Here is a 27,310-nt window from a genome sequence, read left to right on the forward strand (position 1 = left end):
TAACACATAGACAACTAGAAGTTTCTTTGAAGATCAATTATCTAATGTATAATGAGTACTTAGTTTATTGTCACAGCCAGGTATGATAAGAAAAAGCTGTTTACATCTATTAAATTTTATACTTTGTGTACTACTGAGTGCGTGGATCTATTGGAACAGGATCACTCTTTCAGCTTAACCAGAATGCTTTTGTTTAACTTTCTATTACTTAATCGAAAATCATAAATTCTTTTATATTCAATGATTTAGTTTATTATTTTTTCCTCAATATTGTACACGTAACCACCTCAAGACTGGATTTTAAATTGATATTTGGGTTAGCCATGAAAAATTAACAAATAATAGTCTCTCTTTATTTAAAACTATTGAATTACAAAATTGTATACCCCATCAACTTTGATTTTCCTTTCTTCTAACCATTATACAATTTGGGTAGTATGTTTTATATATAGAGTTAAAAATATATTATTAGAAACCAAGTTTTTTAATCCAGGTTCAATTGTAAATACGATTTATTAAATTAAAGTGAAATCTTTCATATCTTTGAATTTGACTTATGTAGAAAGTTTTGCATCTTTGAAAGATTTAGTTTCTACAAATTTCATGTTGTTTGCTTTTGGTCCCTGGAGTCAATCTCCATTATGTAAAACATGATGTGGCTAACAAAATAAAGATGCCATTTTGTTATATCACTAACTTTGTGATGTCATGATCATATCATTATGTCACGCGTACGTTAACATGAGTGCCACATATCATTAAATTACATAGACTAAGATCAAAACAAATATAATTTAAAGAGACTAAATAAAAAGCATGACATATATTTGAAGGGGCAAAAAAATATTGAAGTCTCAAATTAAATATTAAACCAATGCACTTGGTAATTTGGCACACATATCACACCATCATCAACTTTCTATGAATTACTACTGTGAACAAATGACTTACCAACATGGTCACCGTCGACAACACCAATACCACACTGTTATTGTGACATTCTCTACTCCGATATACATATTCATATAATAAAATAAATGAAAATGTGGAATTACACAAAAGAGATTTTATTTTTTAAGCATAAAAGAGTTTACGTGGATAAAAGGTTCACATCCACGTTAATCATCAAATTAAAAATTTATCAAATAATGGTATGAAAATATCTCTGGCCCAAAATAAGGTCGTCTAATATTTTTTTTTTTACAAAAGGAGAACAAGTTAAGCAGCGAAACAACATAAAGGAACATGTTTAGAATATTATGCAAATAATGTAGAAACTCATTTCTCAATGTCACATCCTATGAAAGTGTTGTGCCCTAGCATCCTATAGCATGAGGTTCTTTAAAGTCATTCACCTAACCATCTGCTCTCACAAACACAATGTTCGAGATCGTCACAGGATTCAAACATAAACAACACACATAGAATGAATTATCACATTCCTAAACAGGTAGAGAAACAAAAACATACACACACACACATAATATAAGTATAACAAGCTCAACTTAGCACAATTCACATCCTTTTACCACTCATTGTGTAACATCACTTGTCCCAAGGATTTAATCACAAAATCACATTTCACACCTTCACATTAATCATGTGTTCAAAACAACACATCTCAAGTACAACACCACATCTCACACTCACACAATTCATTAGATAACATCACGTAACAAGTCACAATGATCATTACACAAGCATTATGCAACATATACACTAAGATTCAATCATATATGCAATGTGGTGCCATGTCAGTAAAAAACCTTGTTGAACGCCTAGAAGTACATGACAAGAAGGATCACACACTGGAAGTCAGGTCACTCGTACTAGGCGAAATCATTGGGTTACCAGTCAGGATCACTCTGTTTTGTGAGAACACTCCAACCATATGGGATTAGCATAGGCTTGAAGGAACATTTAAACCGAGTGTATTTACCCCCAAGGCCTACACTCCGATGAGTCCGTCAGGGCCTTTTCTTCTTGATTCAGGTCCAACCCAGAAAACATTTTAACATGCACTCTATCTATAAACTATACAAAACACACAACTCCTCAATTGTTCTTAAAATAATTTTAACTCGTTGCACCTCAAAGTGATTAAACTCATCAGGTTCCCACAGTGGATCTCATCATAATCCTTGTCGTGCATTAACTCGTTGTCTTTAAAGGGTTTTACAGTTGTGCGATTGTTTAGTTCATAGCTCACAATGCAATGCGTACAATATCTCAATACACACGTATCTTACAATTCAACACATACATCCAATCTCAATCACAATGTTATAATCTCAAAGCAACATGTTATCTCATCCCATGAATCATATACACATCACACAATATTAATATATACATGACACAAACACAGACTTTACCTATGAACTATACAGTACACACAACTACTCAATTGTTTTCAAAATCATTTTTACTCTTCACGCCTAAAAGTGATTAGACTCAATTGTAAGGTAAAACATCTTTACATTGTATACTTAATAGTTGATGCTTTTACTAGTATAATTAGCATATTCTGATGAAGAAAAGTGTAAAAGGTTTATATATATATATATATATATATATATATATATATATATATATATATATTTCATCCGTAAAATTTATATTGTTTATTGAGGCTATATAAGCATAATGCTTGTTTTAAATGGTGATAGGTAATTAACAAGTAAGTCAACCTCCAATAATGAAACTCATCTTTCCTTTAAGAAGATTTAATATACATTATTTGTCTCCTTTATCATGGCATGGTCATACAGTTGACACCAATTGTTCAGAATGGTTAGATTGATTAAATTTATATTCTGCTATTATTTGAGGTCTATAGAAAAAATTTTAAGGACCCAATCAGCTTGAAGAATGAAAAACCGAAAATAGTACGTAAAAATAATAATTTTGGTTAAGCTAATGCCTCAATGATAATAACCGTCTTTAATTTTACGGGTTAAATATGCTCATTTGTTTATGCATAACCATTTAGATGTTATTTTCAATAGTTAAATGGTTATGCATAGATTGTTTAATTATCATAAAAGTCAATAATTTTATTATATATGATGAGTTATGATTAGATGATAGGTGTAAAAACTTTTATACTGTCAATGTATAATTTTTTTTCTCTATTTTCAATCTTTGGAATGGGTTGTATTTACATAGGAACAACCATTTTTGTTATATATACAGTTCAGTCTATATATAGCGAAAAACTGTTATTTTAGTGGCCTTTTGGTGACATTATTATAAATAGTTCTCCGATGCCAAATGGTTTCATATCATGTTCTAAAGAACATTTAATAAAGAAAACGCATCATTAATAGAATAAGAGAATTTCAAGATGGACATGGCATTTGGTTTGGTGTAACAAAGTATGGTGTAGCATCCGAAGTAGACCACGAAAGTGCTCCAAGGCTTCACTCAATGATTCGTTTGGAAACTAATGGAATGAGGAAATCTTTGCCTTTCCCTCAGTTGTCTTCGACTCAGGAAAATACTTCTTCAAAAATTTCTCAACCACCTCTTCCCAAGTTTTCAAGCTATTTCCCTTGAATGAATGCAGCCACCTCTTGGCTTCACCAGCTAATGAAAATGAAAATAGATTAAGTTTGATGGCATCTTCCGGAACTCTTGCTATCTTCATAGTATTGCATATTTTAATGTATGTGGCTAAATGAGCATATGGGTCTTCATTTGGTAAACCATGAAAGAGATTTCCTTGAATGAGCTGAATCAAGGAATGCGGGTATGAAATGTTTGTTGCTTGAACTTCTGGCCGCACAATGCTAGTGAAAAACTATGGCATGGTAGAACTAGAATAGTCCTCAAGAGTCACCCTTGGTGGTTGATCTTCTGCCATTACGTTTGCTTCAGAGGCACCAACTTCAGATTCTCTCAGTTCAATGGGGAATGATGAAGAAGATTCAGATGAAGGAATCCTCTCGTTACTGAGGTTAGTTGTCCTATCCAGTAGCTATCTTCTTTTCTTTGCTGCGTTGTTTCTTCAGAGCAGTTAACTAAGAGAAGAGATTAAATCAAATCACAAATAAGTAATAGTACAAAAACAAATCAATGAATGAAGAATAATTGCTTCCAAACTGTGACATATGCATTAAGTAAAAAAGAAATTCCCCGACAATGCTGCCAAAAACTTGTTTATTCTCATTGGCAAGTGCACCAATTTGTTCAAGTAGTAATTAAAACGGTAAGACCAAGTATCGTATCCACAGGGAAATTTCTTGTACTTCAATGATGCATATTCAGTTTGTAAACAATTTTTAATTGAAGTAAGGTGAAATAAAGCAGCTCATGCATGTCATCAAGTGAACTATGGTAATTTTTCTTACTTAAAAACAAATGCTCAAAATAAACGCTGAGTTTTGAAACAAAACAAATACCTAAGTGAATATGTCGGGGAGTATTCTACTGAACTTTCTCTTGACGTGATTAACGAAGTTTTTCTCTATTTAACATTATCCTAATGTTCTTTGCATCGTCAAATTTACTCTAACTGCTATCCCTCACATGAAAGAGCCTAGCCCTCCTAGTTTCATTCTTGATTCCTCAACAAATTCAGTCTAAGTAAGCCGCATTACGCATTAGATGCAAATTCTACTAAATTACTTCACACTATTCCTAGAAATGAAGGCTTCTAGCTGTTCTACCAAGTTCTAAGGACTAAAAGCATTTCCTAACACTTAAATCCTAACAAAGCATATAAATGAATGATCAAGTAATAAATATGAAAAATAATCACATATAGAAGCAGAGAACACTAGTAAATAATATTAAATAGATAGTTAGAGTTTTTACATCAAGAGTGCTCAGTGGAAAAATTCCCCAACAATGAAGTGTTTAGCTTTCCATTAGCATGGAGAGCTCATTACAAAGCTAAAAACAAGATAGAAATGGAGTGGTGAAGTGAAGGTTGTTGGATCAAGTGGCCTCGGAATAATTAAGAAAAGGGGGTTGAATTAATTATTACTGAACCTTTACTAATTAAAAATCTACCCTTCTTAGGCTTTTACTATGTTGTTAAGAAAGTAAAGAATAGAAATAAAAACTTAACCAAAAGTAAAAGCGATAATTAAAGTGCACAGCGGAAAATAAAGAGTGTAGGGAAGAAGAAAACAAACACAAGAGTTTTATATTGGTTCGGCAATAATTCGTGCCTACATCCAGTCTCCAAGCGACCTGCGGTCCTTGAGATTTCTTTTCAACCTTGTAAAATCCTTTACAAGCAAAGATCCACAAGGGATGTACCCTCCCTTGTTCTCTTTGAACAACCTAGTGGATGTACCCTCCACTAGAACTGATCCACAAGAAATGTACCCTCTCTTGTTCTCAGTCACAACAACCCAAGTAGATGTACCCTCTACTTGTACCACAAAGGATGTACCCTCCAATGTGTTAAGAAAAAGTTCTCAGGCGGTTAGTCCTTTGAAACTTTGTGAATGGGGAAACAAAAGAATTCTCAGGCGGTTAGTCCTTTGAAATATTTTGTTTATGGGAAAGGGAATAATCAAAAGAATTCTCAGACTGTGTCATTTTGAATTCTTTGACAAGGGAGAAGGGAGACACAAAAGAATTCAGGCGGTTAGTCCTTCTTTCTTTTGGAAAAGGGAGAAGAGAGACACAAAAAGAATTCAGGTGGTTAGTCCTTGGCGAATTCTTTTTGGCAAAGGAAGAAGAGAATGAAAAATATGAATAACACACTTTTGTTTTCAAGGTTTGGAAAACTAGAAAACTTTAGAAGGCTTTTGGCAAAGGAAGAAGAAGAAGAAATTCAAGAAGATGTTCAAAGAGATTCAAAGGTTGTAAAAGATTGTAATGATTGCTCAAAAGTTATAGAAATGCAAGTCAAGGTCTTGCTTTTATAGACTCTTCAAGTCTGGTCAAGAAAACCATTAGAAGAGTTATAACCTTTAGAAAAACTTGAAAACCATTGGAAGAGTTACATCTTTTGATTTTTATTCAAAACTTATCACTGGTAATCGATTACTAAATCATTGTAATCGATTACACAAACTATTTTTGTGAAAGGATGTGACTTTTCACAATTGAATTTGAATTTCAACGTTCAAACACACTGGTAATCGATTACCAAAATCTTGTAATCGATTACACCATTTTGAAATTAATTGAAACGTTGTAAATTCAGTTTGAAAGCTTTTGAAAACTAACTTTGCTACTGGTAATCGATTATCAGTTTTTACAGTAATCGATTACCAGAGAGTAAAAACTCTTCGGTAAAAGCTTTTGTGAAAACTTCATGTGCTACTCAATGTTTTGAAAAACCTTTTTAGTACTTATCTTGATTGAATCTTCTCTTGATTCTTGATTCTTGAATCTTGAGTCTTGAATCTTGAAACTTGATTCTTGAATCTTGAAATCAAATTTCTCTTGATTCTTGAATTGTTCTTGACTCAATCTTGAAATCATTCTCTTGGGAATTATTCTTGACTCAATCTTGAAATCATTCCCTTGGGCTTTTTGTCATCATCTTTGTTATCATCAAAACAACTTGAATCAATCTTGATTCAACATCATGAAGCTTGCTTCTACAAAGGTATGAAGAAAGCAACTTCCTTTCCTTCCCTCAGCCTTGATGCTCTGTTTTCTTCTCACCCATGTTGTATGTGTCCTCTTGTTTCCCTTCCTCTTCCAGTTTTAAAGACTTTTGGGCTTCTTAGATTACGAATGCACGCTCAACGAGCATGTCTCACTGAGAGAGTTAGTGACTGGGCGCTTAACGGATGTGGACGCGAGAAGCGACAAAGGCTTCATTGGGCGGGCTGGCTGGGCGCTTAGCATGTTGTTCTCTGACTTTACATTCTCTAGGGTTCTTCTCTCGTTGGGCGAGTTGGCTTCCTCGCTAAACGGATTAGCCTCGCTTAGCTAATCTGGCTCGCTGAGCGAGCTCTTCAGCAACACTTCCAAATCTTCCTTTCTTAAACCTAAAAATCCAAATAATAACAATATTAATCATCAAAATGAAGCCTCCACTGTGTAAAACTCACAGTATCAATTATTTACAAATCTCACACAAGAAACCATAAAATTAGAGGCACATTGCTACTTTTATCTACTTTTTAATGCATTTTCTACTTTTGAATAGAAATTATCAAATAGTCGCTCAGTTCTTCACTTAAACTCTTGCAAGAGTCATGACTACTATAGGAGACATGTTTTTCTCTTTTCATTTCTTTCATTATTTTTCTTCTTTCTTCCTCTCTTATTCTCTCTCTTTCATTTTGACTTATTTCTTCCACTCTTTTTTTCCTTTTTCTTTTTTCTTTTGTTTTTCTTTCCACAATTTAAGGGATCTTAACTCGTCTAATATCTTATACAAGGGGTCCTTAGGAGAAGAACCCTCACCATTAACACTATATGAAGAATGAAGACTCATGTTGGTTCCTAAATTGTGGTCCTTTCTTGTAGGGGGTTTGAAAACAAAAGGTAAAAGAAACTATGGTTGAAACTAGCCAAAATAAACACTAAAAGAGGTGTGAAAGATAAGGTAAAAACTAAGGTTCAAAAGAACTCAAGATAAGCGTGATAAGCAAGAAGAAAGTATTATGTAATTACAAGATAAGCTAGGCGTGACTAGTAAAGAAAATAAGCTATGAAAGTAAGCAAGAAATTAAAGTGCAAGAAATGTAAACTAGGCAGATCCTAGGAGTGCTTGGATGACCACATTTAAGGTTCCCAACAAAACACTCACTATCCTGGGGGAAAATTGCTTAAAATTATTACCCACAAATGGAAGTTTGGTAACTTATGGGGGGCTCCCAACACACTTCCAATGAAATACCTTTTTGTTACAAAACTTGAAAGCAATGAAGGTAAGTAAATTGTCAATTCCAAAATTACAAAACGGTCCTCAATTTTGGTGGTTGTTCTTTCTTTGGTGATTCACTCAATTTGGAGTGTTTCTTAGTCCAATAGCTCTTAAGGTGGTTGGCCCTTTGCTTCTTGACTCAAATTCTTCAAGGGATGACATCAATCCTCCTTTCCAATTCCCTATATGATAACTCACAAACAAGGAAACAAAGAGACAAGCAATAACCAAAGATCAAAAAAATGAAATGAAAGCTAAACCAATAGAGTTTTAACAAGACAAATTTTCAAGGATTATTCAACAATTAAAGCAATGAAAAACACATAAAAGCAAGTGAGGACTCAAAGAGAAACTTAAAATGGTTCTAGAGTAGAGTAGAAAAACTATAAAAAAAAAACAAAAACTCAAGAAACCTCTAGTTTTGACACTTGTTTTCACACTACTTTTTAATTGAAATTTCATAACTAAGATTGGTATAAAATAGACACCAATTATAGAACAAATTTTGAGCCAAACAACAAGCACAATTCCCTTTCTTAACTAAGATTGGTATAAAATAGGCACCAATTATAGACACTGATTTTCCTGCCAACGTATATGATTTTTCTTATTTTTTTCATTTATCCAAATCACTTGGTTCTTTTTTTTCTATTTTTTTCCAGATGTCTAGAAAATTCAGTAAAAATTTCAGCTCAAAATTTGTAGTGACCAATTCCCAGTAATGTTTACAAGTTCGTATGTTCAAGCTGCCAGCACCAGTGATTTCAACCTAGAAATCATGAGTAGTGCTTATGTTACTTAAGGCTTGAATAGTTACAATTTGTGTTTGCTTATGATCAATTATCTTGAATAACACAATTCAAGAAAGCTTAAGACTTATTTTGATTCACAAATCCAGCCACAACTCAGCACCACAACTCAACTTCTTCATAAGCATCATGTAGGAAACTTAGAAAACAAAAAAAAAGTTCAACAAGACTACTTCTAGGAATTGATTTAGAACATGTTATGAACTAAATAACATGCAAGAATTAGACTCAAAATTCAAAAGATAGGCTAAGAATAACAAGAATACATGAACAAATGTATCTAGAATTCAACCAACAAAATCAAAATTCAACACAAACTTAGAACATAATGTGACAATTATTATGACTAAACATGACTCTAAGACAACATAGATTAAGTGATTTACACTTACATTTTTATGTTTTTTTTAATCAATATTTTGGAAGAAAATTGAGATCTAAAGGTTTAGCACAAGAAGATTTTGACTGAAAAATGATAGAACCTAAAATCAATACAAAAACATGATTAAAGAGTAGATCTATAAAATTTGCATCATAGAAATACAATAACAAGTGTAGATCTGAGATTTAATCAGTTTATTTTTTTGAATCTACTCTAAATAACATCAAACCACAAAAAATGAAGGAGATACATGGAAAAGAAGATGAAGAACAAGGAATTAAAGTGAATTGACCGAACAAAAAGATAGAGGAAGCAAAAGAACATCACCTAAATGAAAATGTTCTTGATACCACATGATGTAGCTCCATGTGGAGCTTGTAAGCTTTGGATCTTCTTCATCAATGGAGTCCTTTGCTTCTTGAAGATCAATGGCAGCGGAATGGAGAAGGAGGAAAGGTGATTGGAGACGCCATTTCAAGGAGAAGATAAGTCAAGAAAAAGTTCACCACCATAGGAAGCCATGAATAAAAGCTTGAAGGTAGGAGAAGATGAGTGGAAGGAGAGGGAGAGAAAGAGTAAGAAAATTTATGCCTCAAATGAGGTCTGAACTTTGAAGTGTAATTCTCAAATGATCAAAGTTAAAAAAATGTCCACACAAGGCCTCTATTTATAGCCTCAGTGTCACAAAATTTTGAATTTCTATTCAAATTTTACTTGAATTTGAATTTGTGGAGCCAAATTTGGAGTCAAAATTTTACTAATTATGATTAGTGGATTTTAGCTATACGGTTCAGCTCACTGATCCTAGATAAAGTCCAAAATTCCCCACTAAGTGTGCTTAGGTGTCATAAGGCATGTAAAGCATGAAGGACATGCACAAAGTGTGACTATATAATGTGGTAATGGGGTGTAACAAGCAAATTCTCAGCTCCCCCTTAGGATGGTCCAAAATTTAATTGGACTAGGCTTCTCCCAATTCAATTAAATTTCTTTCCCAACACACACTTCAAACAGTGCACTTAATGCATGTGAAATTACAAAGCTACCTCTAATACAAAAAACAGTCTAGATGCCATAAAATACATGGGCTGAAAAATCCTACATTGCTAGGGTACCCTCCTTACACTATGAAGCCCTAAATACAAGGCCCAAAAATAATGAAACTCTAATCTAATATATACAAATATAAGTGGGCTCATACTTAGCCCATGGGTCCAAAATCTACCCTAAAGCTCTTGAGAACCTTAGGGTCTTCTCCTGCATCTCTGCCTCAATCTTCTTGAAGTCTTCTATCCAATACCCTTGGAGGGTAGGATTGCATTAGAAATGGCATGGCATCAATTCTAAACCCCCCTTGGTGACAATGCATCCTTACTTTACTTGAAAAAACCTCCAAGAATTTTGACAACGTGATTCCTCCTAACGCTACATATTCATATTCTTGAAAACTTATTGTATTTTGCTTGTTTGATGAAGCTTTAGCACTTAGCAGGAGAGAAGAGACAAGATTTATTATCTATTGTTGCCTCTTGAATCTTGACATCACCCGGTTCCAGATTTCATTATTAGGTATGGATATCAAGAATATTTTTATGAAGTATGTTCCACAACTATTTTCTCTTTTAGATATTAAAAAAGACCTTAAATATAAATATTAGAAAAGACTTGAAGAAATGTTCACTACTAGAAAAACACTTTTTTTACGTCGGTTAAAATACATTTTCTACAACGGTTATTCACTTTCTACTATGGTTCCATAAAAAACCGTCAAAGAAAAAGGTACTCTTCTAAGACGGTTCTTAGCTAAAAACATATTAAAGATAAAGATATCTTTCTAAGACGGTTCTTAATTAAAAATCGTCTTAGAATGATAGACTTTCTAAAACGATTTTTCAGAGAACCGTTTTAGAATACATTTTTTTAAAAAAAATTAAAATATATTTAAAGATTCTAAGACAATTTTTCAGTATTTTTTTTTTAAATAAAAATAAGATGATTTTTGAAAAAAACTGTCAAAATCGTCTTAGAGTTTTTTTAAAAAAATTAAAATATATTTTAGGATTCTAAAACGATTTTTTAAGAAAATCATCTTAAAATGTAGACATTCTATGACGGTTTTTCAAAGAATCGTCTTAGAACGTATTTTTTTTAAAATATTAAAATATTTAGAGGGTATACGTACCTATGCGAGTATCTAACATTACAACATTGTAGTTTTTCAGTTTAGGGTGCAGCTCAATCCCTCAAATCCTATCGGGCTCAATTAGCCAACTAAGCAACACCTTGTGATTAGTGAACTGATATTTCCCTGATCAACTGATAACAATCATTTTATGATTAATAAACAACATTAAAAATTATAACATGAACTTGTTGGACCTTGTGGCCTCAATAATCTTAAGAGGGATAGGCTTAGAATACAGAAGAAGCAACAACAATCAATTTAACAATGTTCTTTAAACATGCAAGACACAATTGATTGCAACAAAATAAATAAGATAAGGGAAGAGAGAATGCAAACATAGTTTTATACTGGTTCGGCCACAACCCGTGCCTACGTCCAGTACTCAAGCAACCCACTTGAGATTTCCACTATCTTTGTAAAATCCTTTACAAAGTCTGAACCACACAGGGACAACCCATCCCTTGTGTTCAGATGCTTTACAACAAGAGACTCACAGTCTCTTAACCAATCTCATTGAATAAGAAGAATAGAAGAAGAATTCTCTCTTCAAGAGAAGAATATTACAATGAAGATCATGTAAGAATCCTTATAGATTTTGCAAGTGTTTGGTCAAGGATTTCTTTTGAGAGAGCATTTGACAATGAAGTTCTTTTGGAATCTCTCTCATTGTCTTTTGAGAGGATAAGACATTTTGGACCAAAAATACTCTCTGCATAAAATTCGTGCCCAAGTCACCTATTTATAGGCCTTTGATGGCCATTCACAAATCTAATGAAAAGATGTGACTGTTGGCAGATTTTCTGAAAACTTTCCACTGGTAATCGATTACAATGTTTGTGTAATCGATTACACAGTTATAATTTGAAGGGTTATGACTTTTGAATTTGAATTTCCAAAGTTTCGTTGCTGGTAATCGATTACAGACATATGGTAATCGATTACATGTTGAAAATTCAAATTCAAAACATTTTTCAACAGCTATTTCTCAACCCTGTCTTCTGGTAATCGATTACACTTCCTGGTAATTGATTACCAGAGCCTTGCATGTCTTGAAAGCACTTTGTTTTAAGGCAAGGCTTGGTCTTTAGTGAATCTTGAAACAAGGCTTTGTTTGTTGAAGCAATCTTGAATTATTCTTGAAGCAAATGCTTATCATTTGAAGCATCCTTGTTAGATTCTTCTTTGACATCATCAAAATCATGTATACATACATTCACATTCTCCCCCTTTTTGATGATGACAAACATGTAATTTCTTCTCGACACCATCAAAGCTTGCATGATTTACATCTCCCCCTTTCTCAAGCAAATTCTTCTTGATATCATCAAAATCTTCATGATTTACATTCTCCCCCTTTTTGATGATGACAACCACCTGTAGGTTAGGAGCAACAACAAAGAAAATATCTATTTGCATATAGTTTACTCCCCCGTGGTTTTACAATGATTGCTTATATGAGACAATTGAAGATTTCATATTTTTCATATATAAAAAGTTGTCTCATAAAATAATAGATCATTTTTCTTACTATTTTATCTTTTATCTTTCTCTCCCCCTTTGTCAACATCAAAAACAAATCATGAATAGAGAGGAGAAAGATGTTACCACTTGTTGCAATGTATGAGAATCAAGTGATACCAAAAGGCATTAAAACAATCATTCAATATTAATCAAGCAAAAATAAGTACAATAACACATCAATCAAACACAATCAAATACAATCAATCATCAAATATTTCAAATCAAATTAATTAAATTAACAATCAACTAACTATACACAATAATTTCTATTATTAAAAAATTCAAAATTCAAAATTCAAATTTCAAATTTTAAATTTTAAATTTTAAATTTTAAATTCCAACTTCCAATTTCAACTTTTAGTAATTTCCCCTTCCAACTTCCAACTTCCAACCTCCATTTTCAACTTTCAACTTCCAATAACTTTCATTTCCAACTTCCAACTTCCAGTAACTTCCAACTTTCAATAACTTCTACTTCCAACTTTCAACTTCCAAATTTTAATTTCAAATTTCAAATTCAACTTTTCAAATTTCAAATTTCAATTTCAAAATTTCCTTTTCTAAATTTGAAATAGTTTTCTTAAAATATGAAACTAATTTGAAAAGTTTAATAGATTCTTTAAAAACAATTAAAAACTCAATCAGGAACAATCATCAAATACAATCAAAAGCAATCATCAAAACACAATCAAAAACAATTATCAAAGATAATCACAAAACTCAATCAAAACAATCATCAAACACAATTAATCAAATATAAAATATAATCAATCAATCAAACTAACAAACATTGAATATCAAACAAGCAAAAACAAATACATCAATCAAAAACTTCAATCAATCAATCATCAAAAGTAATCAATTAAAGACAAGTGACCTGTTGGTATCATTTGATATTACTTGTTGGGGTTGTTGATCAAGTGGCCTTTGTTTGTTGTCTCCATAAATCGCATATTCACTTTTCTTGGGGAGAAATATGAATAAACTTTGATGCATGCCATGTGTTTGGAGAAATTGCTATCAATGTATCGACTTTGCTCTTCTCCATTTTCATAGTCTTTCATCATGATACCCAGACTTATGATTTTCTTCTCTGAATCACTTGAATAATTTATGACATTATCTTCCCAAGTGATATATCCTTTCTTTTCTTTCTTCTCTTTGAAATTCATCTTGTCGGATTTTTCCATTCTTCTTTTAAATACAGGACAATTGAATCTCATGTACCCAAGTTGATCGCACTCAGCATTTTGGGGCTAAAGAGGAACCTTCTTCTTTCTTCTTTCATCATCATCTTCTTTCTTCTCTAGTTTTTTTTATGTAGTTGCATTTCTCTCTACCATTGTAGGAATAAAGGAATCAAATTCAATGACTTCCCATATCTTTAGATCTATGGCTTCTATAAAGATCTGCATTCGGGTTTTCCAATAATGATAACCCTCACCATTGAACATAAGAGCCTATTGATAGAATTTTCCTCAGAAAATGGAAATTTGGATGAGGCCACATCTATTCTTGAAGTTTTTAAACATTATACAAGAATCTCGCTCTGATACCACTTGTTGGACCTTGTGGCCTCAATAATCTTAAGAGGGATAGGCTTAGAATACAGAAGAAGCAACAACAATCAATTTAACAATGTTCTTTAAACATGCAAGACACAATTGATTGCAACAAAATAAATAAGATAAGGGAAGAGAGAATGCAAACACAGTTTTATACTGGTTCGGCCACAACCCGTGCCTACGTCCAGTACTCAAGCAACCCACTTGAGATTTCCACTATCTTTGTAAAATCCTTTACAAAGTCTGAACCACACAGGGACAACCCATCCCTTGTGTTCAGATGCTTTACAACAAGAGACTCACAGTCTCTTAACCAATCTCATTGAATAAGAAGAATAGAAGAAGAATTCTCTCTTCAAGAGAAGAATATTACAATGAAGATCATGTAAGAATCCTTATAGATTTTGCAAGTGTTTGGTCAAGGATTTCTTTTGAGAGAGCATTTGACAATGAAGTTCTTTTGGAATCTCTCTCATTGTCTTTTGAGAGGATAAGACATTTTGGACCAAAAATACTCTCTGCATAAAATTCGTGCCCAAGTCACCTATTTATAGGCCTTTGATGGCCATTCACAAATCTAATGAAAAGATGTGACTGTTGGCAGATTTTCTGAAAACTTTCCACTGGTAATCGATTACAATGTTTGTGTAATCGATTACACAGTTATAATTTGAAGGGTTATGACTTTTGAATTTGAATTTCCAAAGTTTCGTTGCTGGTAATCGATTACAGACATATGGTAATCGATTACATGTTGAAAATTCAAATTCAAAACATTTTTCAACAGCTATTTCTCAACCCTGTCTTCTGGTAATCGATTACACTTCCTGGTAATTGATTACCAGAGCCTTGCATGTCTTGAAAGCACTTTGTTTTAAGGCAAGGCTTGGTCTTTAGTGAATCTTGAAACAAGGCTTTGTTTGTTGAAGCAATCTTGAATTATTCTTGAAGCAAATGCTTATCATTTGAAGCATCCTTGTTAGATTCTTCTTTGACATCATCAAAATCATGTATACATACATTCACAGAACTCCTCATGCTATCATAAACATGTTTTTCAACATTAGAAAACATCCAAAATAACTCTTGCATATCCTAGATTGCTTCCACCAACAGTAGGACACACACTAACCACATATAGAATATCAAAACAGATCAGGGTGTATGAATGAAATTGAAAATGCAAGTTAACGAGAGAATTTGAGACAATAATGAAGTACAGCAAAAGATTAGTTACATTTGTATTATAGATGCATTAGATATATTAGACAATTAATTAAATTGACATAATTTGCAGGGCCAATAGCTTTTTTTTAAAAGCCAAAGCCCTCACAGTAAGATTTTGATCAAAAGCTATTTTAACAAAAATAAACTAATCCAAAACATTATTATGTTTCGAGAATAAAACAACAATAGTCTAATCCCATCAAGTAAAATCAGCTAGATCGATCACACAACATCATTGGACCCGATTAAAAACCAAATTCTCAAGGGAATAGTTCACTATAAAATCCCTTTTAATTATTTATGTCCATGTCCTTCTTGGTCTCCCTCTACCCCTTTTACATAGGGATGAAAACCATTTGATTGACTATGTTATTAGAATATTTGAAACAAATAGTTTTCCAAGCAGAGGCAAAACAAATACAACAAAAACACAGTTCAGAAAACTAGAAGTTACATTACACATCCAAATTTCTCAATTTTGAACTACATCTTAAATAAAAGAATAAAGTATGCAGGTCACATAGTTCAATGCTTCTTAACCAGGATTAAATTCAAGAAAACACAGCTTCAAAAGCTTCTTTTTTTCTCACGAATGAAACCATCAAACTACACTACATTTATTTAAAGAGTAAACTATGCCTTCAAACTTTAGTGTACTACTCGAACACAATGTTTGAATTTTTAAGCATAAAAATTTGTCCATACTTTAGAGTAAACAATTTTATCAAAGAAGAGTAACCGATATTAGTTCCAGTGCACAAGGAAAATAGTTCAAGCTAAAATCTTGTGAACTTCAAAAATCATTTCATCAAAGCCTTCAATAACTTGGATTCTAACCTTGCATGAAAAGTTGAATCTCATTTTCCCAAGATATTGACCCTTAGCTTGAAGAAGACCTCCACAAACACGAAGAAAAGCACTAGTACTTAGTTTTTTTACTGTCTACTATATAAAAAAACATGTATATGGTTATTTTTAAAAAAAGAAAAATAGTCAAACTAAAAATATGAATGGTTGAAATTAAAGAGTAATATGGAGAATTGTGTTGATGATCACGCCTACATGAGCATAGAACCATGCAAGGCTAAGCACTTGAATGTGCCTAAGTTAGCGTGCGGTGATGACTCTCATTGTTGTCAAATATTCTTTAAAAATTCATAAAGGCAAACAAAGCACTTGGTATGATACAAAACAAGAATTCTTTAAAATAGTTATGATCTTACTTGAATTACACGAACCCAATGACCCATTTTCCTTAAGATTTTTAAAGCCTTACACATTGCAATCACTAGGAACTCTGTTTCCCAAGCTGTCCATTTGTCTAATGCCCCATAAACAACCTCTTTCTCATTAGGGAGTTTATAAACCTATGATTTCAAGTTTCACAATGCACAAGATCAAAATTAAAAGAACCCTCCCCTTGATCAAAGCAAAATATTTCAAATTTTCAAAGCCAAATACAAGAAATGCAATTATTAATGCTATTTTCTAGAGTTGTTGTTACCTTTGGCGAGGCAGTTATTGTAATTGTTGAGAATTTAGGGCCATGCATTGTCACAAGTCTCACCCTACCTAGGCTTGTTCCACATTGCAACACATTGCATATGCAGCTTCATGTGCTTCTCTCTTCCTTGAATTAAGTAGCATTTCAAAATAAAAATAGCTAGAGAGAGTGAAGGAAGTTTCACTTTCAGGTACCTTTTAATTTTCAAGTCATGGTTAGTTACAATTTATGATATCATTTAACTAAAATTATTCAGTTTTCTTGGGCTAGCTTGAGAACAGACACAAGACTTAATAGAAACTATAAAGAATATGGGAGATCTAGTCAAAAGACAGAAATTAAATCCAAAAAATTGAATGAAAATAATATGTAGAGAAAATTGAATCTAGTCTGCCCTAGGATGAGCTAGTTGCTCCTGAGGGTGATGGGGACTAATCGAAACTTACTTCAACTGTTTTCTCCCACACTATATACCATGTTTTTTCACTACCAATACATGTAATATGGGTAGACAATGCCAATACATGTAAATGAAATCTTACCTAGATTTCTTCAGCTAGAATGTCAAGGCCATATATATTTGCAACCCTTGATCCTACAATAGCTCCAATGTCCCTTGTTCCCTTTAAGATCACTGCCTGTTCACAATGTCCCCAATTAATCATTATAAGGAATTGCTGCTACGTACTCTACAACCTAATCAAAGCTTGTTTTTAGTGGAGTTAAGGGAATTTTTAGTATACCTTAGCTACTGCAGTAGTATCGTCTACACCAATATTGGCAATATCTAAAACTTAAGCTATATACATACCAAACATATATCAATTATGTTAGTGATACTAGTTGCATTTTGTTATATATGTGATAAATATATCAATTAACTATCTCTAAAATAATCCTACTATACAGAGTTGACCCAAGAGTAAAATAATTAAAACTTAAGTTTTATATCTACCAATATTTGCTATTAATTTGTTAAAGTAAAAAAGGTCACACATGTTAACAAAAAAGTCTTATATATCACTATTTTTTTAACAATTTTTTTTTCTCTTTGTTTTAGATCTCACTTTATGTTGAACCGATCCTGCTTCTATTTTCTTAAAAAAAAAAAAAAAAAAAAAACCATAACAACAACAATGCCATTTCATCCTCATCATTTTTTGTCAATATTTTCACTAGAGAGAAAAAAAAAATTACTGCTTTGGAAACCCCTTCTCCAATCTCCACACTACCTATCTATGTTTCAAAGTTGAGAAACAAGACTAGGCTCATTAGTTATTCTCAATTCCATTAGTTATTCTGTTTCTCAATTCCAGAGAAACACGAGAAGCTAAACAAAAGAGAGCAAAATGACTAAGTGTTTTTGTAATCTAAGACTAATAGATTTAAAATTGACTTCCTTTTTTTTCTATAAAAGTCATATATAGAGTTATATCACAATAAAAAAAAGGACCAGCCTTTCACTTTCAACTCTTCAACCTCTATCAATAAAAAAAAAAAAGGACAAGTCATATAGAAACTCAGATCAGGTACAACAATTTGATCAGTATCTGAGTTTTCAATCAAGGGTGCATTCGAGAAGCTCCGGTTACCACCGGTGCAGGCAATGAATTGAGGTTGCCCAGATGATGAACCTGTCAGTCATATTCTCTACTCCTTAATTTCTGCACCCAAAATTGAAAAAAAAAAAAAAAAAGTCCCAAGTCTTCAATATATTAAGATTCTAGGTAACATAAATATTAAATAAAAAAACTTGGTGAAGAACAAGAAGAATGAAAATGAAGAGGTGAAGCAATAGAGAGGCTACTTGCTATATGAAGTTTGGTAGATGGAAAGAATGAAAAGAGTCGGAGAACTGAAACTGCAAGTATTGTATATTCAGACTCTTTATGTCACAATAAAAAAAGGACCAAAATGTCATCAAAATTGTTATTCAAAATTTGGATATGTACTTACAAAATCAAAGTTCCAACATGATGCCAAGGCACGTAACTTGGTTGAAAGTGATTTTTCCATGAGGTATGGTGACAGTTTACATATAAAACTCGAACTACATGACCCCGAGTCATAGAAATATTCAGAAATTTGACTCACTAAACTTAAAACAAAAAAAATGTGCTAGCATATAAGTGTATTTGGATAAACTGTTTAATTAAACATTTATTCCCAAGCTTAATTGTGAATTTTTTTTTTTTAAAAAAAAAAGAGCTTATTTTGATAACTTTTATGAAATTTATTAAAATAAATTAAAAAGAACTCTAAGAAGTTTATAAGCCATTTTCACTATGAGTTTATGATAACATTTATCACTTCAAAGGAACGCTGAAACTCAATTTATATACAAAGCAATTGAATACTTACCACCTCACCCATCGAAGAATGAATACAAAAATGTTGAGGTTCCATCCAACCATTGAACTGCGTCAAGGAGAACCAAAACTAGCTAATTTCTTTATCATATATTTAATTTAAGTTTTAAAACTACTGATATTTTATATTGAGCAAATAATAATTTTTAACCAAAACTGTACAAATAAAGCCTGCATTCAATTTAAACATAATTTGACCGAATCAACATTACAAAAGCTCAAATTTACACATTAAAATAGATGCATTCATAACAATGCAATATTTTTAAAGACTTTTGCTGTCTGAACAACTCTGACTAATGATGCACCCCCATTTTACTACATGCAGTCATGCACTACAACCTACAGGTTCATATCACTACATGATTGTTTGGAAGGAACCATACACAGTCCTTTTTTTCCTCTTTTGAGTGAGCATTTACTACAAAGGGTGTTGGCATCCAAAGAGAGAAAGTGAGTGAGAGAGGAATTACAGTGAATTTAGGCAGCCAAATTTTATAAACATCGACAGGCTCCATCATGAGATCATATAAGTTTGAAAAGGCACTATCCAACATCATTCCTACAATAGAAGGGTCTTCAGCTCCATAAAGAAGACTACATCACACCAAAGTAAAAGGGAATAGTCAATTAAACTACAAATTTGAATATATGGGTGGCTCATAATTACTTATATACAGAGTAAAGGTAGGACCATAAGATACTACAAAACCCAGTGACTTGGTCATCAAATTTTTAAAAAATATGTACTCAAAAGGGGAAAAATAAGCTATTTTCCTCTTCTTTTCCACTTTCTGAAAGGATCCAGCTAAGTGTTAATGAATGCCCTCAATCATGGGTTAAGAATCAATAAAATAACAAAAAATTAAAAACTTTATTGGAAATCATGATAGAGGTACATTGACTACACTTCAAGGTATAGCCCTTGGTGTTCTTGAGCTGGACAATCGGAAAAATAGATAATCTAACAGTAAGCAAACAATTGGAATCATGATTTAACTATATACAGACAACAATAATTACAAGCAATCATCAGATAAATAATGTCCATACTTGCCTCCAAATCCTGCCTTTGGTATGTTCAACCTATAAGGGAGAATACCTTAATTTTCTTCATGGATTTTCAAAACTGTCTAGTCTTGAAATGAAAAATCATGAAACTGAATTAATGACAGGAACATAATATATTTTTTTATCAGACCAAGAAATAATTAATCACTTTTCATCCAGAAAAAAGGTAATCCAGTTGCTACACACCCTCACACCTTGTACATTTTGGATAAGCTTCCGGCATTCATGAAAAAGGTAGATAATGAAACAGAATATATAAATTTTTTTTCCGTAAAACCAAAATAACTAGAAACAACTAAATCAATTTTAGGGATAAAAACTACATCAGAGAACCTTCCCTATATTCAATGAATATGCAACAAATAAAGGAAACCAGAGTAGCACTCACCTCAAGAAGCTATTACAAGTCGTAGCTCAGGGTGTTTGACTATGAATCTCATGTTTCTAGAGCATTTTTCTTGCAATAAATTGTTTTTTTAAACAATTAAAAACACAAACTCATTCAAGAAGGTCAACAAAAAGACATCAACAATCAGTATTACTATAACTCCCCCATAAAGTCACCTCCAAGCTGATATAAATTACTAAAAACAAAGTCTTGCCATAATTCAGACTTTGCACTCTTCTTCCTGCTCTTGGGCTGCTCATGGTCCCACTGAAGCCCACTCACATGCTCCTACTCTCCGTGCTCAACGTCTCCGACCATGACTCCTCCTCCTGCTTTAACTGAGGGCGTTGCACCAAATGACGTTGTCATGGAAGAGGGCATTCCACCAAAAGGCGACACGGCAAAGGATATTGCTTCCCCCAAACAGCATCGTCATTGTGGAAGACGAAGAAGTGGCAAACAACGTCGTTGCTGCACCGAAAATTGAAGAATCGGTGGCGCCAAATGTGGGTGCGGGAGAGGAAGAGGAGGCCAAGGAGAAGAAGGGTACAGAGGAAGAATATGCGAAGGAGAAAGATAAAGGGGATGGATAAGAGGACACAGTGGTAGTAGGGTTTGTGGAGAAAAAGGCCAGCATGGGTGAGTTAGGGATTTTAAAAAGTTAGGCAGTGGCAATACTAAGACAGTTTTAGATCAAATCGTGGTAGTTTCCATTCCTTCTAATTATAAAATTGTCACATTCTAAGACGGTTCTTCATAATCGTCTTAGAATGTGTGTCATAAAAAATAAATTTTTTTAGTAGTAGTTAATTAAATTAAATGTTTTATTCAAATTATGTGGCATATCTTCATGAATAATTTAAAATTTTTGTAATTTAATTATTTGTAATTGATGTTTTGCAAGTAATTAAAATCAAACAATTTGAATGTTTTTAGGAAAAAAAATTATTAGAGTGCTGCATGGCATTGATGGCATGAAACCAGTTTGTTGTTTCATACAAATTTGACTTAATTGCAAATTTTATCACCAAATTTTTATTATTTATGAATTTTATCACTCAAATTTTATTTTTGTGAATTTTACATCCCAACTTTCTTAATTTTTTCAAATTTTACCACTCAAGTTTTTTCAACCAATTTTACCATCTAACTCAACATTTCACAAGTTTTCCCATTTAATTTTTTAATTTTTGCATATTTTACTATCATGTTGGTAACAAAATGATGTAAAAAGTTAATATCCTAGATTTTCGTACATCGATAATCGTTATAATTGATGTAAAAAATGACTTTCTACATCAATTGTGGTTATAACTGATATAGAAAGTCATTTTTCTACATCAGATATAATTACAAATGATATCAAAAGTCAATATCATCTATTTTTTATAAATAATTTTTGAAACCACCTAGTTTGGTAAAAAAAATCATCAACAGTGGTAAAATGTGCAAAAATTGAAAACTTGAGATAAGATTCACGGAAATAAAACTTGAATGGTAAAATTTATAAAATAATAAAAATTGAGTGATAAAATTTATGATTAAGCCTATAAATTTTCAAATAATATGCCTATATGGCATTAATTAATCATAATTGTGAAAATTGTCTTGATCATCTTAAATTTACTCCAATTAGGAATTAAAAATTATAAACACAATATATTTTGTTTTTCTAAAGGGAAAATTATTAGGAAGATGAGATGTAGCATAACACATGGTTAGAAATAAACTTTATTTTAAATAATAATTCCTTCATATACTATCTTTTTTATCTCGATTTATAGCATATAATGTGATGGTGTGTTGATAAAATAAATAGATATGGGAAAAAGATAGTACTCCCTCTGTCTCAAAATAAGCATTATCCCAAGTTATTTTACACAGACCAAGAAAAATTAATGAATAGATGAAAGAGAGTGATGATTTTACAAAACTAACCTTATTAAATAAATAAATGAGAATAAATTAATATTATATTCAAAAACTAAATTAACATTTATTAGGAGTATTGATGGAAAATAGTAATTAATGTTACATTGAAAAATCAAATATGACATGGGACAATTTTTTTTCAGATGTAACACTTATTTTGGGATAAATTTTTTTTTTCAAATGTAACACTTTTTTTGGGACAATTTTTTTCCCAAATGTAACAGATATTTTGGGATGGAGATAGTATCTTTTAGTAGTACTTATATTACATTAAGAATCTCTATAATGTATGATTGCTTAAATGAGTTGTTTATCTTATATTTTAGAGCCCCACACTGCCACATAAATTTAAAAATTTTACTAAAAAATTTACTTTAATGCTAAAGTTGATAGAGTGAGTGCTTAATTTGAACCACATTAAATTTTATAATTAAAAATGTTTCTTTTAATTAATAAGAATGAATTAAGTAACCGTTGTTTATATAAGCAACTCACTTAAGTAAACATATTCTCAAATGATATGCTCCAATGGTAAAAACTTGTTAAGCTTGTTTAATTTTAAGTAACATATGAAACACCCGCGTCGGAGATGCTCTAATTGATAGTATAAGTAATTTATTGAATAAACCCATAATAGAGTTTAGATTGGAGTGATTTTCAGCTGATTAATTTTCGATTCACTGTAATTATTATTATTATTATTTTACAAATGTTACTTTTTATGGGTAGGAATCGAGACAAATACTAAGATTTATACTCACATGATTCTGAACCAATTGACTGTTTGACAAACGCTGTTTATTGATATATCAGTGTTTCTTTCTGTTATTTCTATAAAAATAACAATCGAAAGTCAAGAAGAAAGTGGTGGCAATGGATTCTAAAATTGTTGAATACTCGGTTAAACCTGTTCGGAGTCAATTTGGTCTTGATTACATAACCTCCTACAAAAGCAACCTTGGAAAGCTCAAAATCGAGGTTCAAAACCTGGAGGCCACCAAAAATAGTGTGCAAAAATCTGTTGATGAGGCTAAAAGAAATGGAGAAAAGATTGTAGATAATGTCCAAATTTGGCTAAAGAAAGTGGATGCCATTATTTCTGAGGGAAAGAAACTTATTGACAATAATGATGTCCATGCAAAAGATAAATATTGTATGAGATGCTTCCAAAATTTATGGTCTAGGCACCAACAGAACAAGAAATCCAAAAAGACGATGCAAGATATTCATGAAGTCTTAGCAAGAGGAAATTTTGATAAAATTTCTAAACCATCAACGCTGAAAGAAATTCAACTAGTGTTGAAAGATCCTGAAATCTACATGATTGGGTTGTATGGGATTGATGGTGTGGGCAAAACAACACTTGCCAAAGAGTTAGCTTGGCAAGTTGAAAAAGATGGTTCATTTGATGTTGTAGTTATGGCTGAGGTAACAGATTCTCTAGATGTGGAAAATATTCAAGGCCAAATTGCTAATGCGTTGTGTCTGAATTTCGAAGAAAAGACGAAAGAAGGAAGAGCGGAACAATTGCGTCAACGGATAAACAAGCAGAAGAACATGCTTATTGTTCTTGATGATATTTGCCGAGTTGATTTGGCAGAACTGGGGATTCCTTATGGTGATGACCACATGGGATGCAAATTATTGTTGACGACTAAAAATCTTAATCTGCTTAAACGACAGATGGGTACTCAAAAGGATTTTAGACTTGAGGTTTTATCTGATGACGATAGTTGGAAGTTGTTTAAGAATATTGCAGGTGATGTAGTTGAAAAAAATTATATAACATTAATTGCACAAGATGTTGTTGAATTTTGTGATGGTTTGCCTCTTTTTATAGTTGTTATAGCAAAGGCTTTGAGAAACAAAGATGTCTCTACTTGGATGGATGCTTTAAACCAATGACAAGATTTGATCAACAAGGGTTGTTTAAGGAATCTATCTGTCCTTTGGAAAGTTATCATTATTTAGAAAGTGATGAACTAAAGTCATTATTCTTGTTAATTATTTCATTTGGGCTAAACCGCATCCATACTGGTGAACTATTTTCATGTTATTGGGGATTATATGGTGGAGATTTGCAAACATTAACAGAGGCAATAAATAAATATTACAATTTAATATATGATCTTAGAGCCACTTCATTGTTGCTTAAAAGTGAAATTGAGTATGTTATAATGCATGTGTTGTTCATGATATGGGTGAAGCATATGCCTTCAAGATTGATCTGACTTATGAACTACGAAAGTTCACAGAAATGGAGCAATGTGATATAATTCAGCTTAAAAAATGCCATTATATTAGCTTGCCTCCATATGATATAGATGAGCTTCCTGATAAGCTGGATTGCCCAAATTTGAAGCTAATGTCACTAAGAAGAAATCATTGCAACTTAACAATCCCTAATAACTTTTTCTCAGGGATGTTAGGAGTAAAGGTTCTTAATTTACATGGAATGAGATTTGTCCCTTCACTGCCTCCATCTCTCTGTCTCTTGACAAGTCTTGTATCATTGAATTTGTATGGATGTGTATTGGAAGATATAGCTATAGTTGCAAAACTCACTAGGTTAGAAATTCTCATCCTTGAAAGATCAGAAATTCAAGACCTCCCAAAAGAAATAAGACAACTATTTTGTCTTCGAATGTTGAATTTAGCAAATTGATATCAACTGAAAACCATCCCTGCCAATCTTTTATCAAGCTTAACAAGATTGGAAGAAATGTATATGGGGAATTGCAATATCCAATGGGAGGTTGAAGGAGAAAAAAGCCTAACCAACAATGCGAGTCTAAGTGAGCTAAGGAATTTGAATCAGCTAAGAAGTTTGGACTTATCAATCCAAGATGCTTCAGTTTTACCTACAGATATTTATATATTTGGAAAGTTACAAACATACATCATATTTATTGGCAACATTTGGAAATGGTCTTCATTATGGTCTGGGGATGCTCATGAAACTTCAAGACACTTAAGCTTGCCAACTCTGAATACAAATATTCTTTTAAACCGTGGGGTACAACTGTTGTTCAATAAAGTTGAGTACTTAAGTTTAGCTTTGATTTATGTTAACTTGAATGGAAAAGACTTTCCACAATTAAGATATTTACATATCCAAAATAGTGATGCATTCTGCAATTTGGAGACACTGATTCTATACAATTTGCACTTTATGAAACACATAGGCTATGGTCCACTTTGTTTCTGAATTAATTAAATACTTTTTATTTATACATGGATGTTGCAGAATTGCAGTAAGTATCCGATCATATGTCATTAAATTGGGGATGCTTATTTCTGATTGATTGAAACTCATCCTGGTTCGGTGGTTACATGCAATATACACTCCAAAACTGATGGCCTTGTTTCAATGTTGCTAGTTTTGGCTGGGGCAAAACACACCCATATGTTTACTTTTGAGCTGGCATGGAACAGAACTCTACTCAGGACCTTCTCTTAGGGTTTTTTTTTTTTTTAGGGGGAGGGGGGTGGGGGGGTGGTGAGAATTCTGTTTTGATGTCATTATCTACTTATATAAGATGTGGTGTTTAGGATAATGAACATATTTAAAGATTTAAAGGCTATAAACATAGATGAAATGTATGTGTTCAATTTAAAAACTACTTTTGGGTAGAGGGTAAAGAAAATTTATATAGCTCACAACAAAGAAATCCGCGTCTGGGTAAAGGTGACAAGTGGACAAGATATAACTAGTCCAACACATGTGAAGTTATTTTTATTTAGAAAACAAAATGACTGGCTATAAGCCATTGTAGATTTCTTTATTATTATTATGTTACTAATTTGTACTGATGCTTGCCAATGCTATGATTGTCTTGCTTACATTTTTCTATCTTGCTATTTGCAGTAGGCCAAGATGGAGATTGGGTAATAAAGAACTGTCTCAGTTGTGGAAATGGGCAGATCAAAATCCGGTATGTTACTCTTTACAGAAGTTGTGACTAGTTCTCAACATGCCATGCATTTCTGTAGAAGTTGGTGATTGTGGATGCTGAACACTAGCATTAAGAATGAGTAGATATTGTCATGACATTTTGTACTTTACCATCAAAGTTCCCTGGTAGTACGTTTTGAATTAGTTAGTCAAAACTCATCACAATCTGTTTAGATATTCCCCTTTCCTAATGATAGTTCATTCAAGTGAAATCTAGCTGATAGGACATCAAAAGCAGAAACCAGTGTAAGTGCTATTCAATTTAAAAGAACTAAGCCGAAGCTTTTACAAGGACACAACTAAGGCCTTGGGCTCCTCGGAGAATGATTTTCTCTGTCAAAACACTAAAACAATTACCCTAGCATGTTGCATGTCTCACACCCCCTCCTCCCGATATTCAAACTACCTTCCTAACTGATTTGCCAACTCATCATAACAAATCATAGTTATTAGAATCTTACACTCATGATTCAAATTGTACGATTAGATACAATTTTGTTTGTTACCAATTCTTATCATCAAATGAATATTAAACGACTTTGAATCTTATAGTACT

At 32.4% G+C, this 27,310-nt stretch overlaps 1 long non-coding RNA gene across 7 annotated transcripts; it reads right to left on the minus strand.

The window, feature by feature from the left end:
• Positions 1 to 7,966: 7,966 nt before the first annotated feature.
• On the minus strand, positions 7,967 to 21,537 carry LOC100778651 (uncharacterized). Of its 7 annotated transcripts, XR_005887310.1 has the most exons (5): positions 19,882 to 21,537; positions 19,401 to 19,457; positions 17,783 to 18,703; positions 17,582 to 17,677; positions 15,215 to 17,233 (listed from the first exon to the last, which is right to left on the minus strand). It is a non-coding gene; the product is annotated as an uncharacterized lncRNA (long non-coding RNA). The 7 variants fall into 7 exon arrangements; XR_001383495.3 differs by adding an exon at positions 7,967 to 8,028 and having other exon boundaries at positions 17,040 to 18,703; XR_416854.4 differs by having other exon boundaries at positions 15,215 to 17,677.
• Positions 21,538 to 27,310: the final 5,773 nt, after the last annotated feature.

Source organism: Glycine max, chromosome 11 (assembly GCF_000004515.6).
Source record: "Glycine max cultivar Williams 82 chromosome 11, Glycine_max_v4.0, whole genome shotgun sequence".
NCBI classification, from domain to species: Eukaryota; Viridiplantae; Streptophyta; class Magnoliopsida; order Fabales; family Fabaceae; genus Glycine; species Glycine max.